The following is a 23662-nucleotide window of genomic DNA, read 5'->3' as shown; positions in this document are numbered from 1 at the left end:
AGTAAATTCAACTTTGATATAAAAGGCAGGAAATGCATTTCATTCAAAGACAGTTTTTAAAAAAATTTTTTTAATAGTAACTATGTGACACTGAGGAAATAACTTTATCTCTTTGGATTTCTAATTCTTCACCTAAGATATGAAATAGGAATTTCTTTCAAGTCTTATAGCTTGGAAATATCTAGTTTTCCATATGCCTTTTTGCTTTTTAACACACTAATGCAAAATTGAAGGACTCATTAGGTTGTTTTTCACTATCCATCAGTTTCACTAACAAGAGCTTTACTACTTAGAAGAATATAGTAGTAGATGATTAATGAGCCAGATCTTCAGCCTAAATATACATTCTCACATTGCTTAGCATACTGATAAACCAGCTAAGAAAAAAACCCAAGTTGAGACTGTCCAATTTCCTTAATCTGGCAATTTTATTGTTCACATTTAATGAAGTTAACACCCAGGAGAAGGAACAAGAAAAATAAACAATAAATGTACAGGCACCTGTAAAATGAGGACAGACGTCAAATCAAAATACAAGAAAACAGGTAAAGTTAGAATAAAATGTTAAACTTACAAATATTTTTTTTAAATTATTGAAGTCTCAGGTTATCCTTTTTTCCTAAAGTATTTACACAAATTATTGTTCTTTGATCATGTCATTCCTTTTTCTCAGTTATTCTCTTAACTTCTAATCAAGAGGTTAAGATACCAGGAAACCTCCCAATTATGTAATTTTATACTTATACTTTCCATACTGAAAGGAACAAAGGCTTCCTAGACAACTGATTTCAGCTGGATCAGGTAATATGTAAGAAATGATGGAGATGTCCTATTTTTATAGAAAACAAACTATTATGTCCAAAGGACACAGAATTCATACGGATTTTGTTGCAGCTGCAAGTGGGATTGATTCCTTAATTTATCTTTCTTCTGTCTCACTATTAGTGTATAGGAATGCAAATTATTTTGGTGCATTGATTTTATACCCTGCCATGTTGCTGAATTCCTGTATGAGTTCTAGAAATTTGGGGGTAGAGTTTTTTGAGTTTTCCACATAAAGTATCGTGTCATCTGTGAAGAGTGAGAGTTTGACTTCTCTGCCAATTTGAATGAGTTTTATTTCTTTTGTTTTCTGATCATTGAGGCTAAAACTTCTAGTACTATGTTGAACAACAGTGCTAAGAGTGGGCATCCCTTGTGTGTTCCTGACCTTAGGGGAAAAGCTATAAGTTTTTCCCCATTGCGAATGATATTTGCTGTGGGCTTTTCATAGATGATTTTTATGTTATTGAAGTATGTTCCCTTTATCCCTACACTGTGGAGAACTTTAATCAAGAAAGTGTGCTGTATCTTGACAAATGTTTTTTCTACATCTATTAAGAAAATCATATAGTTCTTTTCATTTCATTTATTAATGTGATGTATCACATTGATTGATTTGCAGATGTTGAACCACCTTTGCAGCCCAGGAATAAATCCCACTTGGTCATGGTGAATAAATCTATTAATGTAGTATTGGATCTTATTGGCTAGTATCTTGGTGAGAATCTACATATTCAATGTAATCCCTATGAAAATATCATCAACATTTTTCACAGAGCTAGAACAAATAATCCTGGAATTTGTACGGAAACAGAAAAGACCCCAAATAGCCAGAGGAATGATGAAAAAGAAAACCAAAGCTGGTGGCATCACAAGGCCAGACTTTAAGCTCTATTACAAACCTCTAATCATCAAGACAGTATGGTACTGGCACAAAAACAGACACATGGATCAAAGGAACAGAATAGAGAACCCAGAAATGGACTCTCAAGTTATAGTCAACTAATCTTTGACAAAGCAGGAAAAAATATCCAATGGAAAAAGGACAGCCTCTTCAATAAATGGTGCTGGGGAAAGTGGGCTGTGACATGTGGAAAAATGAAACTTAGACCATTTTCTTACACCATACACAAAAATAGACTCAAAATGGATGAAAGACCTAAATCTGAGATAGGAATGCATCAAAATCCTAGAGAAGAACACGGGCAGCAATTTCTTTGACCTTGGCCACAACACCTTCTTGCAAGACACATCTCCAAAGGCAAGGGAAACAAAGGCAAAAATCAACTATTGGGACTTCATCAAGATAAAAAGTTTCTGCATGGCAAAGGAAACAGTTCTCCAAACTCAAAGGCAACCAACAGAAAGGGAGAAGATATTTGCAAATGTCTGATCAGATAAAGATATCCAGGGGCACCTGGTTGTCTCAGTGGGTTAAGCCTCTGCCTTCGGCTCAGGTCAGGTTCTCAGGATCCTGGAATCGAGCCCCACATCTTGCTCTCTGCTCAGCAGGGAGCCTGCTTCCCTCCCTCTCTCTCTGCCTGCCTCTCTGCCTACTTGTGATCTCTCTCTGTCAAATAAATAAATAAAATCTTTAAAAAATTTAAAAAGGGCTAGTATCCAAAATCTGTAAAGAACTTACCAAATTCAACACCCCCCCCAAAAAATAATAATCCTATCAAGAAATGGGCAGAAGGCATGAACAGATATTTCTCCAAAGAAGACATACAAATGGCCAACAGACACATGAAAAAGTGCTCGATATCACTTGGTATCAGGGAAATACAAATCAAAACCACTTCATACCAGTCAGAATGGCTAATATTAACAAGACAGGAAATGGCAGATGTTGGCAAGGATGAGAAGAAAGGGGAACAGTATTACTCATTTGGAATGTTACCAGAAAGAGATTTTTTTTTTCAGGAGACAGCGTGGATATAAGGTGGAAAGATACCTTACTGTAAAGAGAGAAGAAGACAAAAAGGAGTAGATTTGAGTGGGATATAAAAATAACAACTTTATGGAAGTGAAAAAAAAGTTTGGGGAGGTTCAACATAAAATGAGAGAAAAGATGAGGAAAAGACATAGATAATCTATTCAAAAAAGTGTACACAAACACTCACTCACACACACTCATATACACTCATATATATGTAAAAAAAGGAAATGGAGATTAAGGAAGAAGGAACAGGATGGGGAAAACCTGATGGATTCAAAAGGTCCTCAAGTATGTTAACTAAGTTATATTGCTTATACCTCATGGTGCTGTCCATTTGATCTGTGGCTATTAAAATAAGTTACAGTCCATAATTTATTATCTCTGTCCTTTGAAAGGCTAATTGGCTTTTTTACAATTAAGAACTATTCAGAACTCTTCAGCTGTTTTTATCAAACCTTCAACTGGCTATAAATGTATAACCAAAGCAGTCCCTTGGGAGAGACGGTTCAACTACTAAATTGTCATAAAAACAGACCTATCAGACCAGTTTTTCTCAAAGTGTGCGCCTGTCTTTTAGCATCAGACACCTAGCATCTTCACTAGATGCAGAATCTTGGATGCTGCCAACATACACCAGATCAGAACTTCTGAAATTGGGACCCAGGAAGTTGCATTTTTAACCAAAAGAAAAATCTTAAGTTTTTCTTATACATACTAGGGTTTCTTCTGCTAGTAGACACAGAGCCGAGAATCGGGCTGAGTTAATCATCTAGAGCACTTTTATCAAGTACTGGATCAGTACCTTTCAGAAGGAAAAATAATGAAACAATAGTTATCTGGTAGCCCTCATCAATTGTATGGCAAGTTCAAGAAAACACCATTCTGCTCAAAAATCACATTTTTACTTCCTTCTGTAGATGGTTAAAGTAAAACACAGGGATCTTGAAGCTTCAAAAGAAAACCAAACTTTTTAACCAAAATTAAATTAAAAAGTAGACCAATGGCCTGTAATTATGTGACATTTGTTCCTTTCTCAGGGACTCATTCTTCGCCGTATTTGATGTCTTTATTTCGACCCAAATGGGAGAATGGGAAGATTAAAATAGCAGAGGAGATCATCATCATTTGCTTTAGAGTCAAAGACCAGGGAAGCCCACTATCTTTTATAAATAAAAACCCTGTTACAACTCATTTTCAAGGCGGATGTATGGAAGGATCCAGCAGGAGTTTGCATCTGTTGCATATGTGGCAGCCATCCTCTGTAGAAACTCTAAGCTGTGCAATTGAACACCTTCTTGCTCACCAGGAGAGGCTAAAATCCATATGGCTCACTTACGGCTTGTTCTTGGACAGAATCCTGATGGGAACCATGTGACCAACCACATAGATATAGATTTTAGGGATGTTAGTTGAATAGGATCTCACAGACGGTTTGGAAACCATTTTTGTCACCATATCAAGTGTCTTTGGACAAATATACCAGAACACTCCTTTCTCGCTCAGTTCAATTTGTTGGACAAAGTCCAGGGTGATTTCTGTTTCATCACATTTAAAAAGCCTCAGAGGTTCCATGTAAGACCCAATTAATGTGGTATTCAAGAAATATAAATGGATCTAGTAATTCTGAATGATAATACTGAACTTAACCAATTCCTCATCAGATCTTAGAATCCCACTTAACTATAAAATGAGGAATGAGCAAAGTGTCCTCTATGAGGTCATTACAGGCTCATTCATCTGTTTATCCTGATAGAAAACAAAACTGTTAGTATTTATTCTATCACCTCTCATGTGGTTGTAAGAATTAAGATCACTTATTTGAAAATTTTCTGCGGTGTCTGGGTAGCTCAGTTGCTTAGGGGTCTGACTTTTGATTTCAGCTCAGGTCATGATCTCAGGGTTATGACACGTAGGGCTCCATGCTGGGTATGGAGCCTGCTTAAGATTCTCTCTCTCCCTCTCTCTCTCTACCCCTGCCTGCTTGTTCTCTGTCCCCCCCCCCCAAAAAAAAAGAGAGAGAGAAAGAAAATTCTTTAAAAAGTACCTGGGTGGCTCAGTGGGTTAAGCCGCTGCCTTCGGCTCAGGTCATGATCTCAGGGTCCTGGGATCGAGTCCCGCATCGGGCTCTCTGCTCAGCAGGGAGCCTGCTTCCCTCTCTCTCTCTCTCTCTCTCTCTCTGCCTGCCTCTCCGTCTACTTGTGATCTCTGTCAAATAAATAAATAAAATCTTTAAAAAAAAAATTCTAAAAAGTACAATGTATGATTGGATCATATGATACCATTCCAGGATAGTTGTCTCTAGATACTATGCTATATTAAGATTCCAGAGGAAAAAAAAATCAAATCAATTTTTGCACATGCATTTGATAAGTATCATTTAAAATAAGATTATGCACAAGAAGTTAGTTATTGTTCATTTAATATCTGCTTATTGTTTCCTCTTATCTTTCACACATCTCATTTACATGCAGGGTATCCCCAGCCTTCAGTGATGTCCTACTGATTCTTGTAATTTATTGTATCTTGTTATTCACCTCTGGTATCTAAATATAGCAAAATGGAGCCTTTTAAGCTGTGCATGTGGAAATTTTTGCTAGGTTTGCTGTGCTAACAATTTATGGACAGCATGAATACTCCTCTCATTTTCTGCTTTTATCCTTCAACATCCTAAGATATGGTGGCTTCCTTTTTTTGGATTAATAATTTTTTGCATTTTTTTGCATAAATTCAAGAGGCACTTAACAAGAGGAGTTGAAAAATTTCTGACAGCTCATGTAAAATTTTCTCACCTAGATTTCATTACAGTAAACTGTGCCAGGAATAGAAGAACATAACAGCTACCATTTATTTTTTTTATAATTTTCTATATATACATATGAATATTATTCCTTACAACCCCATGAAGTACATAATTAATTACTCCCATATTATATATACCTAAGCTGCGGAACACAGAGGTTAACTGACAGACAGTAAATGGCCAAGTCCAGGTTTGAACCAACTGTATTGAATCTACAGATAACTTCATTCAAAAGCTCCAAGAAGCAAATACCAAGATAGAACTAAAAATTCAAAGATTTTACTTAGGGAAATACCTGTGGAGAAATGGAGAAAAAGCCAGAAAGGGTGGGAGAGCTGTCATACCACTAAGCAAATCTCTAGAGAAGTGAAAGAGAGAAAACAAAACGGAGGGAACAGAAGTGATTTAGATGCAGGGCAGATTAAGGAAGGTTTGCCAACGCTGTCAAAATCCATAGGTCAAAGACAGCCTCAGAGGAGTGCCCTGTGTCCCAAGACTGAGCCTCCATTCATCTCCCTGCTGTGCTCAGACACTAAGCAGGAACGGCCAGTATAAAGAGTGCCTCGGTGCAAATGCAGCTATGGGTTTCCGAGCACAACATGTGGGACCTGTGGTTAGTTATCCTCCTTATGCTATCTGTACCTGCAGGTCTGCATGGTGCATTCTCAGAACCAAAACATAATCCTAACTGCTACACAACACTGCCCATTAGTCCGAAGTGCAGGGTGGAGGGGAGGCTTGGCAAGGAAAAAGCAGTCCTGTGGCTAAGTTCTAAGAATGAGTTTAATAAAAGGGACAGAGTGCAGTAGTAAACCCAGTATAACACAGATTCTATAAATCCTTGCATTTTCCAAGTGACAATTGGGATTCTAACAGACTTCCCTTAAAAGTCCATATAATTTATGGAGAAAAGGAATAGCTAGTTGTTTGGATGTATCTCAGACAGATCTGAAACATGGACTCACGAGGGATGGGCACAGCCAAGGACGTCAGTCAGCCTGGGAAAATGACTATTGAGCACTCAGTACTGCTGAGGATGCCCTCGGTTACTGAGACCTAGAGTAAGCAATTTAGCATATAGCTGGAGACTCCAAAGCCTTTGGGAAGGATAAGAAGCATCTAAAAATTCCTGAAGGGAATGCTGAGGGACCTTTACCCCATCAGATGATATTATCTATATCATGCAGTCTTTTGAGGCTTTGAAAACCTCTAACAGAGATACATGTGAAATGCAAAATTTAGATTGAGAACAATCTACATATAGTAAGTTGTTTCTTTGTATACATTTAAATTATATCCTTTAAATGAGTCTATAAGCATTTTCCTGTCAATTGCTTTTACCGTATGACACTCAAACAACCGAATTCTTGTTTTAACCAGCTTAACTTAGAAAATCCAGAAGTTACGCAAAAGTTACCTATTGCACAAGTCCTCATTTTCTTCTACATGGCTCACCGAAACAACTTACTAGATAATCCTGCCCCAGCCTCACTCCCACTACAACGTATTCTACACACTTCTCAGATGAATCTTCTAGAACAGCTGCATATAATGAAAACTAAATACGCAAGTGTTTAAATTCCAAGCATTGCTGATCATTTGTATGACTCAGAGTCACGAAAATCTGACACTCAAATTCCTAACCTGTAAAAAGTAAACAAGATGGGTTTTCAATGGCAAATTTGCATTTCATTGTCCGCTACTGGACACTGGTTCCTCCTTTTCCAAAGGACATGATGTCAAGCTTTATCAGTAGAGGGCGCTAGAGGGACACCAGAGATAGGAGTTTCTTTCCTGGTTCTGGCGAGCCTCTCTCCCAGGTTCCTGAACCACAGAGGACTCTGGAGGTACCCACACCCTACATCACGAGACAGCCATAGCACCTCTGACCAGCAGGGGGGCAGCACTTTTCAAAGAGGAGCTTCCTTGGCACACTGCTGAGCTGCTACACAGAAGGTATGACCAACTCCGCACACCCCTTTGAATAGCTCTCCCCCCTTGGCTTTGCAGGGCATTCTGAGGCTCAGAACTTTTCCACGGGCAGCTTCCCATCACCCCGGAGGAGGATTCATAGTGGGTCTTTTTTTGCAAAACCTCAGCCAACTCTACCATCCAGTAAGTCATGGCTGCGGCCTTTTCAAAAAGGTCTGCATCTCAGTCCCATGGGAGGAAAGCATCCAGCTTTGTCTCCTGTTTGGGTACGAGATGTCAGCCTGGCTAGGAGCAGAAGCTTCTGCTGGTATTCACTATTCTAAAATTCTTTCGTTTTCCTTCCCCCTAACTAGGCAATCCCATATTACAATAACTTTCCATGTTTGAATTGCCATGTGATTTCTGTCTCCTAATTGGAACCTGATTAATACAGCAGTAATACCCACTGCCACAGGATTGTTAATTGAAATGAAGGATATAAATTGCAAAGTGCAGTAATATGCTAATGGAAAAGTGCTTAGTAAACTATAACTGCTAATATTATTGTTGGAATTTAATCCTGATAATGATAATTCCTAATCAGCCAAATTAGAGAACTCACCATTTTACAAGGACACTTGTTTCTTATCTCAATGTCTTTGCTCATGCTAATACCTCTGGTTCAACTGCCTTTGAACCAATTCTTCAAGATTCAGAACCTCTGGAAAAATACCACAATTCTCGCCTAGGGTTGTTCAGCACAAGTACAAGGGAACCGTGATTTCAAAGCAAATGCTCTTGGTAGCAGTAAATTCATTTCAATCTAATAAACACTATTTTAGCATTTTCTTTATGACCAAAATTATGTTATTCACAGCAGATACCAAAGAAAAATAAGGTAATTTTCTGCCCTTAAGTCACTTACACCCCATTGGTATATACAGAATCAATGACAAAGAACTATAATGTAATTCTGCTGGGGTTCAAGTTTACTTATACTGCACTTAAAGGTGTGCATAAAATTTATCTTCTTTTGTCTATTACTGATTTTACTTTCTAAGTAGTAGATCTCCATAAATGTTGAAATTTGCCCAACCTGGTAAAATGTTTATAACCGTTTCTTTTCATTCTCTTCCTCTTGTCTATCTAAGTAACACTCCACTCTACATTTCCCCCACTCCAAGAAGGCATCTTTCCTCGTTACAGAAGGCATTGAGGTCTGACTTCACAACATTAGCAGAAAGGAAATACACTTGCCTTGTGCTGGTTCTTGTGTCTGTGTTGTTTGGCATTTCTGAAGCATTGTTACAGGAGTTCCCATCTTTGGGCATCCTATTGGTTCCTGCTGCTTATCATCTGCTTGAAATAACTTGTGGTTTTTGTCCCTGTCAACTCAGTAAGGCCTTAGGAAGACCTTGTGTTGGACCGAGCCCTACTATGGTACTCTCGCTGGCACTGCAGACATATTCTGATTCTCTTCCCTGTTGACCACCACAGGTCCCTAGACTTAGTCTAACACATGTCTGTGCTGTGGGGGCTTCTTGGGTCTAACACGTGGCATGCCCACAGACTCCCAATTACTTTCAGTATCCCACCTGATACGGGACAAGGAGGTAACTCTGGTATCTTATAACCAAAGAGAGCTAACATTACCTCCTGACTACTGAATAGGTCCTTTATACCTGACTAACTCTGTTCTCTGAAGAACTGCCCTGGGTCTGTTCCACACCACAACATATTACCACTTGTCTGTGCCAGCATCCCAAATAGGAAGAGAGCCACAGCATCCCCAGCTTCAGCGTCTCCCTCTGACAACGGCAGCCCCTTCTGTTCCAGGATTTCATTTCACAGGGATGACAGCAAGATTCCCACATCTCAAACACATGTCTCCCCTCCCTTTGCTCCCTGTTGTCCCCATAATTCCCTGGAGCCAGGAAAAGAAGATTTTTATTTTACTTCCCCTTTTCTGCCACAGTTTTGATCCACATTGTATTTTTCCTTTCTCAGCTCATTTCCCACAGAAAAGCCTTACGGCAGGCTGAGAAACTGGCTTACCGCTACAGACATTAAAAAAAGGGGGGAGGGGGTTGTTTGTTTTTGTTTGCTTGTTTTTAGACATAAAAAAAGTTTTAACTCTTACATCGTTTCTCGTTTTCATTTTTCAAGATAGTTGGATTAGGAGATTCCCTTTACAGTATTTCCTGAAGACTGTAAAAATTCCTGGTGTTCTTTGCGCTCTTTAGAGTAGAACATGTCCAAAGTTGCATCCAAATCCTCTCCTTCCTAAGGGCATTGGCTCAACCGCATTCCAGCATCTGGCACTAACTCAAGAAAGTGTCTTGACTTTGCATGTGCACATGCACACGTGTGTGTGTGTGTGTGTGTGTGTGTGTTAAAAAAATAGTTAACCAGACTTTTTTTTTTTTTTAAAGATTTTATTTATTTGACAGAGAGAGATCACAAGCAGGCAGAGAGGCAGGCAGAGAGAGGAGGAAGCAGTCTCCCCGCTGAGCAGAAAGCCCGATACGGGGCTCGATCCCAGGACTCTGAGACCATGACCTGAGCCGAAGGCAGTGGCTTAACCCACTGAGCCACCCAGGTGCCCCTTAACCAGACTTTTTGAGCCCAGTATTGATTTAGCAACCTATGATCCCCTCTTCATATTCTCTTCATTTTCCTTCTTAGATGCCTGGACTTTATGTACAGATAGAGAATAACTTGGACACAGAATCCAAAAGAAATGTGTTTCTGGGAGTTTAAAATATTGTAGCCCCACTTCAGAGATACACAAATAAAGAAGTACTTAGTAACTCCAATACAATCCCCAGAATGATTCTATCCAAACTGCAAAAGGATAGGCCCTAAAAGGACTTTGAAAGATCAAAAGGAGAAACTGAGTTAACTTGAGGGAGAGGATGTCCTTGAACTAAGAGATCATTTCTCATTTATCTCTGTATTCTTCCTAACACATCATATTGTTCCTCTCAGGTTGTGGCAACACCATTTGCTGAACTAAACTTACCAGAATTGGTATGTCACACTCAGTTTTATAGTGAATAAGTAAAAATTAGAGTCACTCACTTATCCCTTGATAAAATAAAAGCATATTCCTTGGGAAAATCTTCTCATGAAATCTCAGGCAGAACCTGAGATGTTTTGGACAGCTGGGCTTTATTTTTATTTCTACTAAAAATGAATGCACTTAAATCTAAAAGCTAAGTGGCTGCCACTATGTTTGGTTTCTACACACCATTTCATCAACATTTTCATGAACTCTAGCTTTTGTTTGCTTTGCAGTGAAGGGAGTCTGGGATATTTCTCTGATTGAAAAGAGAGAAGAGAAGTCATTGTTGCATAGACAGTTCCAAAAAGGCTTCTTTCCCTGACTAATTCTCTAGTCACAACAAGCATATCACTGCAGGTAGTCTGAGTCTAAAATTCGGCTTGAGGGAAAGTAAATCAGTGATTCACTTTAAGGAAAAATAACTAGCTTTAGGCAAAAAATTAAAATTCGGGACAATAAATGAAAGTGTATGCCCTGTTTAGAAATTGTATTAGTGACCCAACAAAGAGCTGAGAAATTCAACACTGTTTTAGCCTTGCCTTTATTGTTTTAAAGTGTTCTGTGCACGTTTTATAAAGTCATCTAAGCTTTCTTTGTCTAAAGCAGGGCTGTAAACTTAGCAAAAAAAAAAAAAAAAAAAGCTATACCAAAAAGCAATTTAGTCAAAACTCTGTTACACTGATGAGAACAGATCGTCTACACAGGAACCCAACAGGCAGGATTTAACTGTAGCAGTTACACACCACAGAAATAGCCTGAGCTGATTACAGATATGCTAGAAATGGTCTTTGGAATAATTTAATTAGAGGATTCACGTACAGTTTTGAAATACATAAAAAGAAGTCAGTAGAATCACATGTTTACTTTAGCAGAGATAGTAATAATGTCTCAGAATAAATGGAGAAGTCACTTGAAGCAGCATAAAGAAGTAGTAGAATTAATAAATGGAGAATCACATGTTTTTCGCAGCATGAAGAAGTGAAATTACTTTTATATGACAAACAATTCAAATTAGAGAAAATCAGAGAAAAGCATATAGATTAGTAAAAAAAAAATAAGTATTGGCTTTTCATTTGGACTAATGAGTAAATTAATGAAGTTGGCAAAAATCCAAGGTAGACAGATTTTCTTGATGATATTGAAGGCAAAGGGGCACTCATGCATTGCTGGAGGGACTGCAAAATGGTGCAACCATTAATGAAGGGAATTTGGCAATATTTAGCAAAATCATAAATGCTCTAACCTTTGATATAGCAATGTCTTCTAGAAAACTATCCTAAAAATATCACAGAAAATATCAGAAGGATATATGCAACCATCTGTGAACTAAACCACTACAATTTATAATAACAAAAGACTAGAAATAACCTTTAATAGAAACTTGAATAAGTTATTTTATATCTGTATGATGAAATACACATATTTATTAAAGTAATAATTATTAACTAGTATATATTGCTATGGAGTAATCGCTGGTATGTGTTTCTGAGTTAGCAATGTAGAAAAAAATTGTATAGTATGCTACCATTCATCTAAAACTGGTATTGTTAAAATTATATTAATATGGCTATCATTTTTAAAATGAAGGACTAACTCATCAATATTTTTAAATATTAAATATTAAATATTTTTAAATCCTTAAGAATGTATTAATTTTGGAAAACATCACTGATAATTTATGGAAGATGCCATATATAAAATTGCATGAAGGAAAAATATCAAGCATTAATTTTTTTTAATGGAGTATAACTCAAAGTAACAAAAAATTAATGAGGGAGATTTTCTCTTCATAAATGTGTTGCAATGAAGAAAAAGATTAGAATTAGGTCATCACGATTTTGTAATCATTGATGAAATACTAACAGCTGCAAAAAAGGAAAAAAATCACACAGTGGGTGCTTCATGATGCAAGTAATCAATATCACCTATGAAGGAAGTTTTAAAAATCTAAAACCCCCTGCATAATCAAGTCTTTAAATGAGCATTTTATAGAACATTCAGGGACAGCATAACATCTTAAATAACACAAGAAGGATGCACACAGAATGTAAGAAAAAAATTCTACCAAGCAGTTCTGTTATTTCAGTATTGAACTGCAAAAAATAAATAAATAAAGAGGAGGAAGGAAGCTTTAGGTTAATACAGAGCAATTGCATGGCCCAATTTCAGTGCATTGACCTTACTGTAATCATAATCGAAGAAAGTAAAAAAAAAAAAAAGAGACAGAAATTTGAGCTTCTTATATTTAATAATATTAAGAACCTAACCATGTTTTAAGTGAGATGATAGTATTACTGGCCATTTCTTTAATGCTTTTTAACTTTTAGATATAATCTAAACATTTGCTTCAAAATAGAACAGGGAGAGGGAGAGTGAAAGGATGGAGATGAAATAAGACTGACCAAGAGTTGGTAATTGCTTAAACTTGGGTGCAATGGGCACCTATGAGTTCATTATACTATTATTGCTGGATTTGTATATGTTTGAAAATTTTAGTAAAATAAATATTAATGTTGGAATAGATGATTAACCCTCTCATCTGGATAACTTACCTGCCATGACCGAATAGCTCCTATAAACGTAGACGCTGCATTTAGAAGGTGGTTATTTCATAGGCTCCCAATTAAGGCTGGCTCTCATTATACCTTAACCAAAGTCCACCGACTACAGATCTTTGGCATCTGACATCAAATTTAATACAACCCTGCATGTTATGTAAAATGTTAACACTACCTCTTATATCAGTAGAAAACCAGAAGCCTGGAAACTTAAGGCCATGTTATGATCACTTACGACAAAGTTGAACATTAAACCTAAAATCGAAGTGTTGTTTTATAAAAGTTTAAAAATCACAAGTGTATTTTAAAATTACTCAAATTTTAGAGTTGCTTTCTACTTCATGTCAAACGTAACAAACGGCTTGAATCAAGAAGAGAAACAAGCACCAGGGGTAGCTACAGTTTTACTTGTTGCATTTAAGCTCCGTTATTTCCCAAAGTACCTATTCGTATCTCTGAGAATTACCTCAGAGTTATTATAAATACCAAAGCTGTGTATGAGGCACAAGCATTTGTTTTAAGCTTTACTCCTACAGGAGAAAAGGTATTGAACGCATCTGAAATACAACATGCATTTTAAAGCTAGCTTGTTATACCAGCCTCAAAGAAGTGTAACTCTGGGGCTTGTTAAGAGGGATTGGAACTGTTAGAAAATTTTAATGGGCACGGAGGCCACAGCAAGGCAGATTGCGGTTCACCCTGTGACATTTTCACAGCAGCTCATCATAATTATGGATGTAAAAGGTGCTTGGTCAGTCAATTCCATAAATTATTGGCAGAAATGCCAAGAAATGTCCTCCTGTCTCTCCCTCAAGTGACCTGAGTCAACACGCTATTCTATATTTTCCATCTATCATTCTGAGAGACAGTCACAATTGTGTTTTAAGTCAAAATCTTTCTAATTTCCTGTGACCTCAAGTCACACACATATACACATCCTCTATACCACCCTCTAAAAGCAAAAAGAATGACTCCTCCAAGATTATTTTCTTTCAAGATAATAAATATAATAATAGCTAAAGAAAAACATGGTGTTTACTCAGTGTACTGCTGAAACCCCTTGGGAAATGGGCCATGTAGGGGTAATGACATTTTGGTCTTGCTACTTCTAGGAGAATCTGTATTTTTGACAAGTCTTCTGTTTTCCCCTTTGTATTCTGTTCACATAGGTCTTTACTGTAGCAAACAGTTGCCATTAGGTGTCCTAGTTTAAGAGAAGATAGGATGGGTGACTTTTAAGAGGAAGTGGAGCCTACTGGAAGGGTCAGAATTAAAAGGTAGACAGATATGTGCTGGACCAAAAAGTTCTGAGCAGGGCAAGGCGGGAGTCAAGTTTAAAGGTAGGGTACATCCAAATATGCCCCAAATTAGCTGGTTCTCATTTCCAGGCAAGGAAGGTGTTGCTTAGCTCCAGAGAGGCCACTAAGACAATAAATAGACTGGATGCAGAGGCACTTACAAGTGACATAACTGGTGACCTGTTTCCTAACAAAGGTTGGGAACAAGGAAGTGATGTTACAATTGTGCTGAAGGCAGACCATCACAAGTTTTGTTTGTTTGTTTGTTTGTTTTAATTTTCCTCTTTCCCAATCTCAAGTTGAAAATGTAGTTTACTACTAAGAAGAGAAGAGGGGAGGGAGGTGGAGGAGGGGGAGAAAAAAAATGGAGGGGGAAAAAAAAAGATAAATATGGACGAAGTCCTTAAAGGAGAAATATGGAAAAAAGGCAAGAGAGAAATATGTAACTCCAGATAGACCTGTAAAATTTATGGATGCTGTGCTTACAATATTAAAAGGCTCTGTGATAAATGGTTAATATACATTATATCTTTAATCTTCCCAATGCCTTTAAAAAATTGTCATACTTTTGGATAAAATTATTCAGGCTCAGAAAAGTTAAATGATTTACATAACATCATGCAACAAGTTGATAACGATTCTAGAATTTAAAACAAAGCTGTCTGATTCAAAAGGTGGCCTCTTTGCCACTTGATAGCCATCAATATATGAAGTTTAAAATTCTTAAGGGTATGGCAAAAGTTTATTTAAAGCCAAAACAGATACTAAATTTAGCATAAAAATACAGAATCAACCATGAAATTGCATATAAAAAGGTGACAGATTTGTTGAAATGTTAATAGTCATTACTGTGCATGGTGATTTTTAGGCTGTTTTATTTTCTTCCTAATTTCTATTTTTCCAAATTTTAAAAAACTTACTACAATGACATTCATTACTTCCGTAACCATGAACAAATGTAGAACAATTGATCCAATGCCTTTAGATTATATTCACCCAGATCAATTTCAATTGGTGTAATCCTAGCACTTCGATTTTATTTATTTACTTACTTACTTACTTACTGAATTTTATTAAAGATCACTACTTATTTTATCCAAACTCAAACCTGTTTCTCTTTTTGGGAGGCTTTTGTTTTAAATATAAAAAGTTATTCCCAAATCTATACCGGTCTCTTTATCTCCTCAGGAAATCTGTTCTCTTCTGGAAACATTCTTTTCTCAAAATCAGCATGTCTAAAACCAAAATCGACATTTTTTAAAATCTCTGTTTCGTCTGTCTCAATTTCCCTACTATCGGTCATTTTCCTCAATGCATTTGCTTGAGGCAAAAGCATTAGGACAATTCTAAAGGAAAAACTTTATCCCTGGACATTCCGCCAATCTTTAATTCTTATGGAAATTTCCTTTCAATTATCTGCCACATGTACCCCCTTTCTTTTCATTCCAAATGTCATCACTTTGTTTCATGCCCTTGCCAGGTTGGTGTCAGGTATGCATTAGACGCATTTCATACACAGTTCGCAAAAATTAGTTAAAGCACGGGCTTCACCATGTCATCCCCATGGTCACAAATCCTCATATACTCTCTAGTGCCTATTGGGTTTTCATTCAGGTATTAAAGCTTCACTTCCTGCCCCAACCTAGTCCAACAAACTGTTTTGGTCTCAGTGCCACTACTTACCTCACTGGAGCCAAGCTCCACTCTCCCATTTTCCATGTATTTAATACCTGTCTGGTCAGTTAAGTTCTATGTGCTCCTCAGAGCCTAATTCAAATGTTAGCTTCTCTAAGGTCTAAGCATGAAACCTTCGATAATACAGATCATAATGTTTCTACCAATGAAGTCTAGGCAATCAAGGAGGGTATTGTTAACACCATCAAGATGCAAGAAGAGAAACTTATTAACCTTCTTAACAGAGGAAGACACTGAAAAACACTAAGTGATTTAAACAAACTACATAAAAGCCAGGGTCTACATGGTAATAAATGTATTGCAAAGTACTAACATGGTATAAATAGCCTTTTGGTAATTGAGAATAAGATCTATCTTAGGAACTGTTTCAAGATACAGTTTCAAATAAATGTGCTTTTCTCAGGAAAGTGTTGAAACTCAAACTTCGTGTCAAGGATAAGTGAAAACAAGAAGTATTATCCCAAGTTCCTTACTCCATGTGTTTAAAGAGACCATAAAATACAATGAATATTCTGTTTCAGAAACATGCTTATCTCTAGCACCTGCTCATTTCAGTCACTGCTTTGATATACAACTCAACACAAACAAGACTACTGAGGCCTAATATTGGGGACAAATAATTCATATGGTGGCTTTGTGGAAACAGCTTGCATCAGAGGCAAAGACAGAAAACTATACAGAGAAGTCTCTTGTCTCTCTGTCCCTCTGTTCTCATGCTCTTAGAAGACCAAGTAGAGGTATTTTTATTTTCACTCTTATTAATAAAATAAAAAGTTGAACTTTTTATTTTACATCTTCTATGGGAAAATGCTCACTTTTCTCTTGTCAGTCAAGTTCTTTGCTGCTCTTTGCCTATGGTGGGTGTTGGTTAAGGCGCTCAGAACTCTCAGATCCTTAGATAAATTTCAGAAAGTAATAAATTTTGAGTCACTTTAGTAACTTTTGTTTTAGAAATATGGTGCCATGCCATATTTTCTTGCTTTTTGTTCGATAACTTTGTGTTTTGTGGTTCTATTTTCTTTTAGAAAAATGAAGACAGTTAACATGAGTCAAGAAAATGAGTTCAATATATAATTACGAAATATCATGAAACTTAAAATTATATGCTTATTAACTCAGCAAGTTTCCATTTCCAAAAAAATATTTAATACATTTTAAAATGTATGATATTTCATACTATGCAATCCTGAAAGAATTACAGAAGTTATGTCCCTTTGCCTCAGCTATCGAACGAAATGGACATACTTCTCAAACAAAAGAAAATTACAGAAAGGGCATTTCATCAGCAACATTCTAATTGTCTTTTTTTCCATATGAAAAATATTGAAAACATGAAGTATTTAAGCATTACATAAAATCGTTAATGTTCATGTGACCATATAATCTGAACTTATTTTCAATTTGGTTTTTTTTTAGCAATGGTTTTAACTGTAAGTGAAATCTAAAACATGCAAACTATGTTTTCATATCTCTAGAGTCTTCATAAAATCCTTCCAAGTTTGTTCAACCTTAACTTATTAGTTCAAAATAATAAAATCAATTATTTTGTTATTTAATTAAATCATTTTAAGTGGTCCCATATAAGTCAGGAAGTAGTGTACAACAGATTTTAACAACCTTTACTTTCTTTCCCACCACAAATCCACCTTCACAGAAATCCCACTATCTTCAGGAGTAGAGAACAAACACCATTTGGGGAACCTGAGATCTCATTATACTAAATTCCGAGATTGCCCTAATTAACAAAATACTGGATGCTTACGGTGTAGAAAGGCAGCCACAGAGAAGAGAAGCATCTGGGAGCCAGGTAGCACGCAATGACAGCAGATGTGCAGGGGAAAGCTTTGGCAGAGACAAGTGTATCCCCAGTGGCCTTGCAACGTGAATGCTTAAATTATTAGGCACACCTCCTTTTTGAGGCTGTGATCATTTGCCCGGGGGGCCTCTTCTTCCTTGTTTTTCTCCTTCAATTCCTTTTCTGTCGCTTTTCATGTTGGGATGTTTATTGGTGTTTCTTGTGAAAGGTATTTGAAAAGTGTAAGAATTATGTGTAGGATGCTTTTGGCTCTTCAAAGGAAAAGTGCCATAAAATCTAATACATAAATAATAAATCAACTCAACAGATGTTGACTTTTTCTTGTCAGACACAGACTCTAAACTCCTGATTCAGAATCTCTGACAGAATAAATAAACTAAAAGTGAAACTCAATTTGTCTACCTTACCCAGGGACAAAAGATTAAAAAAACTTAGATTAAACAGAATTACCTAAATCTTATCAAACAAGATGGGACGAGAATCATCTTTTATATCTTCAAAGCAGATCATATAATAAAAATATAATACGCAGAACAGGATTTTTTTTTTCAAGTTGAATATACTGTGCATTAAATGGAAATAAACCCAAAACATAAGTTCTTAGATTCTGAAAATGACACACCCTTTTTTCTTTTTTTTTTTTTTTTAAGATTTTTTTTATTTATTTATTTATTTATTTATTTATTTAACAGACAGAGATCACAAGTAGGCAGAGAGGCAGGCAGAGAGAGAGAGGAAGAGAAGCAGGCTTCCTGCTGAGCAGAGAGCCCAATGCTAGGGTGCGGGGCTTGATCCCAGGACCCTGGGATCGTGACCCAAGCCGAAGGCAGAGGCTTTAACCCACTGAGCCGCCCAGGTGCCCCGTTTTTCTTTGTTTTTAATACATCTTTTTTCTAAAGGAAAAAACACTGAAAATTAAGAAATACTAAGATACAAGGTTTATTTGAGAATCGCCTTTCAATTTCCTTTCTATAAGAACACTATTTTCTGGCATTATAAGCAGAACCTTAGTCAAAAATGAGACGTAATCTTTATACCATGAAATAGAATATACTCCTCTGGAATTTTAAGTTCAATATCTGTAGTTGTTCAAAATTCATCTCCATTGCCTATGTTTCTACTTTTAACATTATCGTAAAATTATTTCTTATTTAAACTTGTGTATCCCTGAAAATTCCACAACTTAGGTTATTAAAAATTTTAAATACTGCTTCTGGGAAAAACTTTGACTCCTTGTTACTCAAAGTGTAAAGCAAGGACAAGAAGCAGAGTCATTTTGTTGAACCATTGCAAGTGAGAAAGTCACCCCTAACACTGATTTAGAATCTGAATTTTGACAAAAATCCTTAAATAATTTATATGCTCCTTATAGTCTGAAAAATAATAATTTGGCCATTTCCTGGTACATAATTAGCCTTCTATTTAAACTAGTAACTTTTTGGTGATTCCTTTTAATTATTTGTTTATAAATTTAACCCAATCCACCAAATATACTCTTAAAAGAATTACATGGCTCCACTGAATGAGAAGGATTGCTTCTAAAGATTCAATTTCATGATAGACATAATAGACAAAAAAACTGCATGAAATTGAAAAAAGTCTAGAAAAATTGTGAAATAGACTGTTTCTCTTCTGTGATCTGACCCCACCCTCACCAATGACCAGAACTCTCACAGGGCTATCATTTCAACCACATTCTTCTCCTTTTATTATTCTTTTACATTGTTGTTCCTTTTCTCTAAGAGCATTATTTTTTAAAGATTTACTTATTTATTTTAGAGATAGAGAGGATACACATGAGAGAGGGCAAGCACGGGAGAAGGAGAAGAGGGAAAGAGTACTCAGGCAGACCTCCCCACTGAACAATGAGCCTGATGGAGGGCTCAGTATCAGGACCCATAGATCGTGACCTAAGCCAAAATCAAGAGTCCGCTGTTTAACCAACTAAGCCACTCAGGTGCCCCTTGAGAGGATTAGCTTAGCCAAAATTTTGCCAAGCCTCAAAGTTATTTTTTTAAGACACTTATTTCAAACAAGAGTTTTCTTTCTATTTTTTAATCTTTTTATTATACATAAACATTCTAAACACACAAAAATTCACAACAAATGGGAAATGCTTAAAAATAGAAACATAAGCAGAACCAAGACCCCAGAAATAAAACTATGCATGTACTATTAAATAATATTGAACAGGACAGCAAAGAATACACAATAGAGAAAAGACACTTAAAAAAGAAATGGTTCTGGGAATAGCGGATAATCTCGTGTAAAAGAATGAAACTAGACCCCTCAGATCACTCACAAAAATTAACTTTAAATAGGCTAAAAACTTAAATGTAAATCCAGAAACCATAAAACTCCTGGAAGAAAACATAAGGAAAAAGCTCCTTGATATTAGCCTTGGCAATGATTTTTTGGGATATGACATTTTTGGGATATGACACCAACAAAATAAAATATAAGAAGGACTACTTCAGACTGAAAAGCTTCCGCCTCGCAAAAGAAACAATCAACAAAGTGAAAAGACAATGTACAAAGTGGGAAAAAATATTTGCAAACCACATCGCTGATAATGGTTAATCCAATATATAAAAAAAAAACAACATAGAACTCAATAGCCAAAAAATAATAATAATGATAGTGATGGTACATGAAAACACACCACATATCACTAATAACTAAGAAAATGTTAGTTAAAACCATCATGAGATATTGCATCACGACTGTTAGAATGGTTATCATTAAAAAAAAAAAAAAAAAAGAGAGAGAGAGAGAGAGAAAAGTATTCCCAAGGATATTATGGAGAAAAGGAACCCTTATGAGCTCTTGGTGGGATTGTAAACTGCCATAGCCATTATAGAAAACAGTGTGAGTGTTCCTAAAAAAATAATTAAAAATAGAATTACCTTATGATACAGTCATTCCTCTTTGGAAATATATCCAAAGGAAAAGAAAACACTACGTGAAAAACAACTGTACTCCCATGTTCATAGCAGCATGATCTGTAATACCAAGACGTGGAAACAACCTATATATCCATAGATACATGAACGGAGAAAGAAATTGCTGTATATGTAAACAATGAAATATTATTCAGCCATAGAAAAGGAGATCCTATCATTTACAACAACATGGATGGAACTTGTGGGCATTATGCTTAGTGAAATTATTCAAAGACAAATACTATAGGATCTCATTTATTATATACAGCATATAAAAAAACAAAAGAAACAGAAAATTAATAGAAAGAGAAATCAGATTTCTGGTTACAAGAGATGAGGAGTCGGGGATGGAGAAACTGGAGGAAGATGGTCAAGAAATTTGGTGGGGAAAAAAAATTTCCCCACAAATTTTGTGGGGAAAAAAAAAACGAAATGGTAAGTCCACCTGTCACCTATTTAAAAAAATAAAAAACAAAGCCTCTTCTCCCTCTGAAACCACATTTTTAAATTTATCATTTTGTTGTCTTTGTTTTTAATTTTACAAAGATAATGCTAAGTAACTAAACAATTTATCAGCTCGCCTTGCCCGGTGTTATTTAATAGTAGCCACTCCACGTTACTTGAGTTTTTGATTCAGTGTTATGTTCCTGAAAGTCATTTCTCTATTTATACGAACTTCAGTAGAGTGATCCTTGTTGCCATATAATATTCCAATGTTTATTGCCCTTCTAGTGTTTAGTTACCATCAATAGCACTATCCCCAGCATCCTTTCACTGGGAGCTGGTGCAAAAGCAATGCTTCCAGGATATGCGCCCACCAGTGCAATTAAGGGCTGTGGAGAATGCACATCTTCACATTGCTCGATAAGTATTCTTTAAATTGGTCATTCAGATTCCTAGCCTTCTAAGAATGACACCACGGTCATCAGGGGAGAAAAAGCTTCTTATCACTCAGGTAGGGGAGGAAAGGGAGACACAACTCAGAAAACATTTAAAGGGCTCACTGAGAGGAGTACCGATAAGCTTTTATTTAAATGAAAGCATTGCATTTGTCTAGGAAAATATTTCCTATCCATAAAGGAGGTTACACTGAAGATCTATAAAATAACCCCTATGGCCAGAGTACGAAAACATTAGCAATCTCTGTACAAATTAAATGTTCAACTTTTAGAATGTATGACATGAATTACTGTGGGTGATGGACTAGCATCCTTCATCACAGACTTATACCTACATATTCATTATACTAGTAGACGCCTTCTCAGTGATTCCCGGAAACCCTTGAGGGAGATAGGCAGGGAAGAGGCCTTCCTGAGGGGCATATATTAATGCCATGGTCACTCTCTTTTAAAAGTAGCTGAAGGTATATAATTGAAACTGTTTAGCACTTCACAAATGTATTCAGAAATGTGTACCTTAAAGGACATGCTAAAATAGAACTTACTATCCTGAAGGAGAAAATCTTGGGCCATCTAAAAAAACAGATATATTCCCATTAACATACTGGAGTAGAAAATTAAATTGGAAAATCATTTTGGAGGTGGGTAAAGGGCCGAAACTCCTGATGTTGTTCTACATGGGGCCCGGACTTTTTCCTGCACTGCAAGTATCACAAAGAGCACAGTGCACAGAATGAGAAACTGCTCTGGTATAAAACGGAGTATAAACTAGGCAATTTTTATCCTATCCTCACCCTTTTACTTATGCATGAAATTGGGTAATTCCTTTATTAGGCCAGGGAAATGGGATTTAGGAGACACAAGGATTCCTTCCAGATGGGGTTAGAGAATACGAATACACAGAGAAAGGAGCTTATGGATGGTGAGGCAGATTTTTCCTTGTTGGCGTCGGTCTGCAAGCAGTTAAGGGTGAGGGAATGGAACATACATGCCAATGTTAAAAGTTAACAGTCTGGGGGCACCTGCGTGGCTCAGTGGATTAAGCCTCTGCCTTCAGCTCAGGTCATGATCTCAGGGTCCTGGGATCAAGCCCCACATCCGTTCTATGCTCAGCAGGGAGCATGCTTCTCCCTCTCTCTCTGCCTGCCTCTCTGCCTACTTGTGATCACTCTCTCTCTCTGTCAGATAAATAAATAAAATCTTAAAAAAAAAAAGTTAACGGTCTGCATACGAAGTAGATTTAAGTAGATCCTGTCAAATATTACCTTTGTAATTATTTATATAGTTATATTTATATTGTATGTATGTATTTATATGATTTTACAAATACAACCTTTGTGAATATAAAATAATTCTTATAAATTTAATATACTAAACTTATAAGTGCCACAAATTTAAAGTTATCTTAGATGTTTTAATACTGAAAATAATTTATTAAGATTTCACTTCAAAAATCAAAACCTAAATGAATCATTTGAATCACTGCTAGGATCTTCAGAAACCTAACTGCATTTCCTTTTGAATAGATTCACTCTCATTTTTTAATATATTCTTGAGTCCACATAATTCTTAGGATAATTAATATTTTATCCAGTGAATTTTCTACATTTCACTTGATGTTGTCTGTCTCCAGGTCCCATGTGTATGTCTTAACCGGTATTTCCCATGATTTAGAAAATAAAACTTAACTAAGTTAATAGTTACAGTTTCTATTTTCTTTATTTATGCAATAAAATGAATTGACAAGATGATTAAATGACTTAATTTTAGAATACTTAGTGATTCATGGCTTTTTAGATTTAATTTGTTTCAATGGACCATAGCAATTTCTCCCCTTTTGAAGTTCTAATTCTCACAATTTGGCCTGAGAGAGCCCCATTAACCTTGGCTTCTGTGACCCTTTGACATTCCATTAATA

Source organism: Enhydra lutris, unplaced genomic scaffold, assembly GCF_002288905.1.
Source record: "Enhydra lutris kenyoni isolate GAN:26980312 unplaced genomic scaffold, ASM228890v2 scaffoldscaffold19, whole genome shotgun sequence".
NCBI classification, from domain to species: domain Eukaryota; kingdom Metazoa; phylum Chordata; class Mammalia; order Carnivora; family Mustelidae; genus Enhydra; species Enhydra lutris.
Note: the sequence above shows the minus strand (reverse complement) of the source record.